The 7,366-nt window shown below is 49.0% G+C and overlaps 1 non-coding gene across 1 annotated transcript; it reads right to left on the minus strand.

The window, feature by feature from the left end:
- Nucleotides 1-2,406: 2,406 nt before the first annotated feature.
- On the minus strand, nucleotides 2,407-2,513 carry LOC138391093 (U6 spliceosomal RNA). Its single transcript, XR_011234728.1, has one exon. It is a non-coding gene; the product is annotated as a U6 spliceosomal RNA (small nuclear RNA).
- Nucleotides 2,514-7,366: the final 4,853 nt, after the last annotated feature.

Consider the following 7,366-nt stretch of genomic DNA (forward strand, 5'->3'; position numbering starts at 1 on the left):
GAACATTCCAGATGGAGGGAGCAGCCTGTGCAAAGGCCCAGAGGCAGGAGAGTGCCTGGCGTGTTCAAGGAAGAGCAGAGAGGGCAGTGAGGTTGGAACCACGTATGTAGAATATAGTAGAAGATGAGGGCAGAGAAGTAATTCCAGATCTCTGAAAAGACTGGCCCTTGCAGGATGTTGAGCAGACATAAGACATAGTGTGGCCAGGGCTGTTGAAGAACAAGCTGTATATGGGGAGTGTAGGAGCTTGGAGGTTGGTGGAGTCCTCAGCACTGACCCAGGTGAGAGGGGATGGGGGCCTGGACCAGGGTGCTAGCCATGGAGGCAGTGAGAGGTGGTTGGACTTCAAATATGTTCTGAAGGAAGAAATAAAAGAATTTGTAATAATTTTAGGTGTGGAGCAGAAAGAAAGTGAGGCATCAAAGATAATAAAATTTTTTAGCAAAACTTGAGTAATTCAGTGAAACCCAAATTCTTCTTTGAGTGTCACTTCTGCAGCCACAGAATCAATAACCTCTTCTGCCTGGGGCCACTCTTGGTTCTGTTTTATCCAGAAACACCTCCTTGGTTGAGTGCGCTGCTTTTTGACAGAGAGTTCTGCATGAATCATTCCATTTCATTCCCACTGCAATCTTGAGAGATTCTAATCCCATGTGATGACTAGGGACACAGGTTCAAGGAAATAGTTGTTTACCTGACCCAGCTCACATAGGTGATAAGCTGATATGCTCTGTTTTATCCTGTTACAATAGAAGAATATTCTGCTTTTATTATGTCACAGTAGAAGCAATTGTCTCCTGGTTATAAAGTAGCTAATTGCAGCCACAAGATCATTTTCATCATCCCCCAGGTCTACAGCTTGTAAACTGTGAGTGTCTAGACCTCTGAAACAGATTATTCTTCTGGAGGCTTCTCCATAAACACACTCTTTCCATTTGCTGTAACTTTCTGCAATATCATGCCTGAAGATCTAAAATTTTTTGTCTTTGCTCCTGCACACAAAAATGTACGTGTGTTATGTTCTTGATTGAAACACCTGCCTTGGTTTTTGCTGTTGGTTGGTTGTGGCTACTGCTGTCTGACATACTTATTTCTCCCTCCTTTGATACAAATAACTTGATTAGCTCTCCTTTGGAAGTTGAACGTCTCCACTTCGAGAGTTTTATCAGTGAGACTGTGTTTGACAGTGAAGCTGAGGTGTGAGTGGTCAGCAGAGAGAGTTTTAAAATCCAGAAAAGATATAGAAGGTACTGGGGAATGTATACCATAGATCAACCCAGCTGTTGCTTGACTTCCCATCAATGTTTTGATGCCACTTACTTGGGCGACCAGAGTTTTCTCCTGTTAGAACAATTACACGGTTGTGTTTTCATTGCCATTTTCCTGCAGAGGTTGAAGCTCCACTTCTCCACTTTTTACCTGTTCTTTGAATGCATAAAGCAGAACACACCCAGAGACATGAGCTGCGTTCATGCAGAGTTAAGGGCACAGATTTTTAACCAAGTCAAGCACTGTGGGTGCTGAGGCTTCGGAGAGGTGGTTGTCTCCAACAGCTGGCGGCCTTGTTGACACGTGTATCGTCGGCTCCGTCATTCTCTCCCAGCCTCTCTGCACCTCCCATTTCCCTTGGTGGAAATGAATGCCTCGTCTTGGAGACGAGAATCACTCTGAGCGCGTATATATTCTAGCGAACTTGTAAGTGAGAGTCCCAAATACTCAGACGAGGAGAGGAAATGAGAGAGGCAAGGAGGGAAAAGTGAGGGAGGTTTTGGCTTCTCCCTAAGAAATAAATAGGCAATTCCAATAGAGTAAACCATTTCATGCCTGGGTGGCCATAATCACCCGCGGAAGGGCTGCAGCCTCGCTCCGAGTTGTCCCCTTTCTGGCCAATCTATTTCTCTCAAATTAATCTTCTAAATCACTTCTGTGCTGCCCTCCCTTACCGAAAAGCCTCTAGTGGGCCCGACACACACACACTCCTGATCCCGGTGGTCAAGGGCAGATGTGATGGGACTCCGTCCGCCCCAACCATCCACGCTGCCACCTCTCCTGGGGCCTCCATGTCTCCAGTTCCCAAGTGGCCCAGGCCTCTTCCTCCATTTCTCAGGGACAAGTGTTATGTGCTGGCCCCTTGGAGTCCCTCCCCACCCATCAGATCCAGGCCCAGGTCAGGGCCCACCATCCTAGGACGACTGTATTCCCATTTCCAAGATGTACACAAACGCATTTGCACACAACAGTCCAAGTGTCACTCTGCTCTGTTCTCATTTCATAAGCTGCCTTATGCAAATGTTTTTGTAGTGAAATATCCCGATTTCAATAGTGGGTGTCACTTTTTTTGCTTTGACTCACCCTGTTTCCTTGGAGCCAGTCAGCTAATGGTGAACTGACCTTCTGGGGCCCCTGCAAAATATGGAATGCTTCACGACCTTGCGTGTCACCCTTGTGCCAGGGCCACGCTAACCTTCTCCGTATTATTCCAATTTTAGTCTGCGTGCCGCCACAGTGAGCGCCCACGATGACTTCCCCACCACGGCACCTTCCCTGTGCACAGCTCGCGCGCGCGCGCGCGCGCTCGCGCTCGCTCTCTCTCTCTCTCTCTCTCTCTCTCGCCTCACTCGGCCTGGCGCCTAAGCAAACAGCGTTTTATCTGGATTCAGTCTCATCTTCTTGGCCACAGCTGGGGCTTGTTGAAGTCAGGGATAGTGCTTTCAGCTTTGTTTGTAATATCACGTCACTTATCACACTCCCAGGCACAGAAGAGACGCTCGTGAAACCCTCGTATCGATTTAAACTCACCAGAGGAAGAAGGAAGAACCTTTTCTTATTATTTAAGATCTCTGGAAACAAAGACTGCAGTATATGCACTGGGGTCCCTCTCAGTCCCCAAAGTCCCATCAGTACCCGCCAAGGGAGCTGCCACGTTGAAACACTGCAGATGATGGTTGGCATGGATGGAGCCCCCGGGATCACCCCCTTCTTGGAAAGTCACTCCTTCATTTGTTCTCCCGTTCAACAATGGCTCATCGAGCACCTACTCGGTTCTCTGCGTGGAGATGTGGTTTGGAAAGAGACAAAATCCTGTTCTCGAGGAGCGGGGGATCAGTGTGGTGTGCGTGTGTTGTGGAGGAGAGAGAGGGAGAGAAGGAGAAACAGCAAACAAGTAAGTGAGTAGATGAGGGGCTTCCCATTACGACACATGTCTGCGGGAGATTCCACAGGGATTGCAGTAAGGAGTGGGTGGGGTGATCTGGGATGGCCGTGGTGAGGCCGCAATAAACAGATCGGATCACCCCCAGGCACACGGGGTGAGAGAGGCTCCCAGGAAGAGGGAACAGCAGGGGCCAAGGCTGTAAGGCAGACTTTCTCAGTCTCAGCACTATTGACCTTTGGGGCTGGATAACCCTTTCATGTGGGGGGCTGTCCCGTGCCCTGTAGGCTGTGGCAGCTCCCCTGCTCTCTGCCCACCAGATGCTGGGAGCACCGTCCTCTCCCCGGCCTCTGCCATGATTATAAAAAATGTCTTCTGGCATTGCCAACATGTCTGACAATAGGGAGTGTCGTGAGTTTAATTGGGGCCCTGGAGAGATACGTCCATGCCCTAACCAAACATTCACGGGGAACTGTGAAGGTGACCTTGATTGGAAAAAGGGTCTTTGTAGTTGTAAGTAAGGACCTCACTGAAATCAGCCTGGATTGTCCAGGTGGGGCTTAAATCCAACGACAGTGGAGACAGAGAGGAGGCACAGGGAAGGCCATGTGAAGATGCCCAGCAGGGGTGGAGGGACGCAGCCACCAGGAGAGCCGGCAGCCACCGGGAGCTGGAAGAGGCAAGGAATGATTGTCCTCTGGAGCCTTCGGTGGAGCAAGACCCTGCTGGCACCTTGATTTTGGACTTCTGGCCTCCAGAACTGGGAGAGAGTAAATTTCTATTATGCCACTGAGTTCGTGGTGATTTGTTACAGCAGCCACAGGAAATGAATGCAGGGGACAAAATCACCCCTGCTAAGAACTGTTACCCTCAGGTGAGAAAGATCAGGGCAGGTTTGTGGAGCCACAGGAAGGAGCTGTGGCTTTGGCCTCAGTGAGGCCAGAAGAGCAGGTGGGCCAGGTGCTACCTGGGCAGGAATTGAGAGTTGGTTGTAGGTGGGAGGGTGGCAAGCACTGAAGGTTTCAGGCAAGCCTGTAACATGATCTGGTTTATATATTTAGTAGATTTTTCCCACTACCATGGTGGAGCACAGTGAAGCTTAGATTCTGTAGGAGGCAGCTGCAGCTGACATGGGCAAGACTTTCGACCACGTGGGCCACAAAGACCTCTCTCTCATTGAGGGGTTTCCCAGGGGAGGCAGCCCAGCGTGGGCAGTTCCCCCTCCAACAGGAAGGACTTGCATTTGGTATTTCATGTATCATAAAGGCCGAAGACATCGCTAAGATGGTTAATTCATTGACTGCATTTTAAGATAAAGAAATTGAACCCTAAAAGGAGGAAGTGACACCTCAGGTTAGTAGGCACAGAAATATTTACCAGCAAAGCTGGAACCCGAACTCAAGCTTCTGAGGTCCCTTCCCAACGTGCTTCCTTCACTTGTATGTGCAGAGCAGTGCATTATAGCCAAGGTCTCATTTGAATTTTACAACCACCCTGTGAGATGTGCAGCATAAATGTTACTTTTATCTTATAAATGCAAAATTAAAGTTAAAAACAAAAAAAAATAATTAAGGAGGATCAGAGAGGTGAAGTGATTTCCCCAAGGTGACACAGTTTTCAAGTGGTAGAGCTGTCAGTCAATCTTGGGTCTTCCTGGTCTTATGTCCTTCCCAGTAACGCTGTTCTTGCTGGGCCTTAGAGAGTGATGACATAAGTACCTAAATCTGAAAAGTCTCCCACCATCTCTCTGCCTCGAGTGACCTCTTTCCAACTGGAAGGTTTTCAATTGATGATTATATGTTCTTCCTTGCTGTTTAGGCAAGTTCAATTTCATTGTCCAGACGCAAAACTATTTCAGTGAATGCTGTAAATAAAAAGAAAAAGAATGAGGAAGGGGGTTAATAAAGGACATGCTGGATCTGAAAACAATTTTGGAGGTAATGTGGGGCCCATGGAGCCTATATTCATTTTCTGATAGCTGAGAAAAAGCATTCCCCTTAACTGTTTTTTTGGTCCAGTGTGTGTTCTGTGCAATATAAAAATAAAGGTTCGAGTGACGCTGAAGCTGTGATAAAGCCAGGGGCTGGGAGATTGGACGCTAATGGCGACAGGGCATTTCTCACTCAGGGGAAATTAGCAGAGGCTGCTGGGCTTTCATCCATATCTGTATTCGCTCAGAAAGTGCTCCAGGGTCTTCCAACCTTCCCCGTTCATCCTAGCTAAGAGATTACACTCGAAATAAATCTGAAATGCTTTCCCTTGTCTCGTGAGTCCTGCTTTAGAAGAGTGCACACCGTTATTAGAGAAAAGCGGTTCTTTGTCTACTTATCCAGTCTGCAAATATGATTACTAAGTGTATATCAAGCCCATACTGTGTGCTGGGGCTTTGCGTTGGTGCAAGGGCCCCACTGGCAGGAAGGAGACTTGGGCTCTCAGCTCATGGAGTGGTTCTGTCTGGAGCAAAGAGAGATTCAGCGGAAGTCCCCGAGGCCACTCGTGATGCCAGGAGGATCAGTTGGTCCCAGCAACACTAGGTAGGGTTTGGGGGCAGGAAGAGAAGGAGCCAGAGTCCAAGGCCTGCAAGATGGTAGTGAAAGCCCAATCTGAAGGTCCCAGGAGGCCGGGCAGGAATGTGGGATTGGAGTACAGAAAAGTCTAAGGGTAGATAGAGCTCAGTGAAGGCAGCTGGCAGGACAGGGAACTCAGCCCTCAGCCTGGGGACAGCAGGTCTGGAGCTTCCTTTTGGGTGCTCTCAGGCAATGTGGCTTCTCAGGGGCTAAGGTGGTGCTACACCCCCTTTCTGCTCCAGCTCCCGATGGATCAAGGGATGCGGGTGCCTGAGGCTGGTTATAAGTCTCCCCGACAATCAGCCAACTGGGGAGATGTGGTCAATGAGTTCTTTAGCCTCCTGGCTCCAGGATGGCAGGCGTGAGAAGCAGAAATCACGCTGTATTAGTTTGCTACGGCTGCCATCATGACACTACAGGTGCAGCTTCAACCACGAAAATTTATTTTCTCACAGTTCTGGAGGTGGAAATCCAAGATCAAGGCGCCGGCAGGGTTGGTTTCTCCTGTGATCTCTCTCCTCGGCGTGCAGACAGACAGCCACTTTCCTGCTGCCTCTTCATCTGGTGGCTCCGCTGTGTGCTCACACCTCGGGGGGCTCTTTGTGTGCCCATATCCCCTCTTCCAGGGTTACCAGTCAGATTGGATCAGGGCCCACCCTCATGACCTCATTTTAATTTAATCTCCTCTTGAAAGGTCCTGTGTCCAAATCCAGCCATGTTCTGAGGTCCTGGGGACTAACTAGGACTCCAGCATAGGAATTTGAGGAGGACACAGTCCAGCCCATAACACATGCCCTCTTCTTCTTGTCCTTTTTCCGTTGGAGAGCTGGGAAGGGACGCCAGCCCAGAACAGATTCAGTGCACTAACCATAGCATCCGGAAATCTTGTTTTCTCTTCACTTCTTTAGCCCATTTGGCCATTCATTTAGTTCATGAAGCCCTCTTGGTGCTAGAAATACAATTTTTGGGAGCCTTGAATTGCCTAAAACATAGCTATTAATATTTCATCTTTAAAGAGATTTTAGCATAAGCCTAAAAAGTAGTAATACTGATGTCTTTGTCCCCTAATTATTTATCTGTGTATCCACTACCCTTACTAAACCAGAGGTTCCTAAAAGGCACGGACTTTGTTTATCTTTGTAGCCTACTGCTCAGCACAGAGCCTGGAGCATGGTAGGGGCAGTCATGGTATATTTATATCTGTGGGGTTGAATTTGTTGATGTTGTCTTCAAAGCTAAATGAGTCTTTGTGCTCAGAGAGGAGGGTGTGAAAGGGGATGTTTAATTGGAGGCTCTGGACCCCAGTATTGTGCCCTTTCGTTCCCCTGACACTCTGGTCCCCGGGACCAGTGAACACGCTCTCTAGTGAACACACTGCCCATCCTAAAAACCCAGCCCACATTTGCCAGCTTTTTTCCTTACTCGACATATCCAGGGATATTCCTTCCAGCATCAGGCACAGTTACATGGGACCTGAGAGGCTGAACTGCCATGTGCCTCCCACCCGGTTCCTCCAGAATCCTCCACTGTCTAGTGAGAGAAGTGGCAAGAGGGAGCAGGTTGGCTGCCCAACTGCGGGGCTGGGCTGTGCCTTCACAGAGCTCAGACGGGTCTGGGGCTGCAGCCTCAAGCGGGGGGGTGGAGCATC

This window comes from Eulemur rufifrons, chromosome 8, assembly GCF_041146395.1.
Source record: "Eulemur rufifrons isolate Redbay chromosome 8, OSU_ERuf_1, whole genome shotgun sequence".
Lineage (NCBI taxonomy): Eukaryota > Metazoa > Chordata > Mammalia > Primates > Lemuridae > Eulemur > Eulemur rufifrons.